Here is a 540-nt window from a genome sequence, read left to right on the forward strand (position 1 = left end):
CACTAGACAACTAAACAAGCACTCAAATAAAAATAGAAAACAAAACGAAAAAAAAACCGGCAAACCACACCCGGGAATAAATAAAACACCAAAACACAGAAAAAATACGATAAAAAACAAAAAACAAAAACAAAAACAAAACAAAATAAATCTACATATAAACCAATTTACACAAACAACGAAAAAAAAACTACGCGAAACACTATCGCGACAAAAAAAAAAAAAAAAAAATGCAAAAAAAAACAATAACAACAACGACAAAAACAAAACAACTAAAAACAAAACAACAAAACAAACAACAAAAACAAAACAACTAAAACCAAAACAACAAAAACAAACAACAAAAACAAAACAACTAAAGCAAACATCGCCACACATGCTTACTGTCGGAGTTTCTGGACCGAAAAAAAGAATAAGCATCTGTGGGGAAAATGAAATAAAGAAAATTGTTATTCTTTCATTAAAAACTAAGTATATTTGAAGGTAAATCAGATTAGAAATAAATAGATATTAAACTAAAGATAAAGGAATACAATTATG

The 540-nt window shown here is 26.7% G+C and overlaps 1 protein-coding gene across 1 annotated transcript in view; it reads right to left on the minus strand.

Annotated features, from left to right (window-relative positions):
- LOC119588091 (neural cell adhesion molecule 1-like) overlaps positions 1 to 540 on the minus strand; it is an 85,634-nt gene that overhangs the window by 27,046 nt on the left and 58,048 nt on the right. Inside the window, exon 2 of the mRNA XM_037936800.1 lies at positions 385 to 420. The gene's annotated coding sequence lies outside the window, so the exon portion shown is untranslated. The remainder of the gene's footprint in view (positions 1 to 384; positions 421 to 540) is intronic.

This window comes from Penaeus monodon, chromosome 23 (genome assembly GCF_015228065.2).
Source record: "Penaeus monodon isolate SGIC_2016 chromosome 23, NSTDA_Pmon_1, whole genome shotgun sequence".
Lineage (NCBI taxonomy): Eukaryota > Metazoa > Arthropoda > Malacostraca > Decapoda > Penaeidae > Penaeus > Penaeus monodon.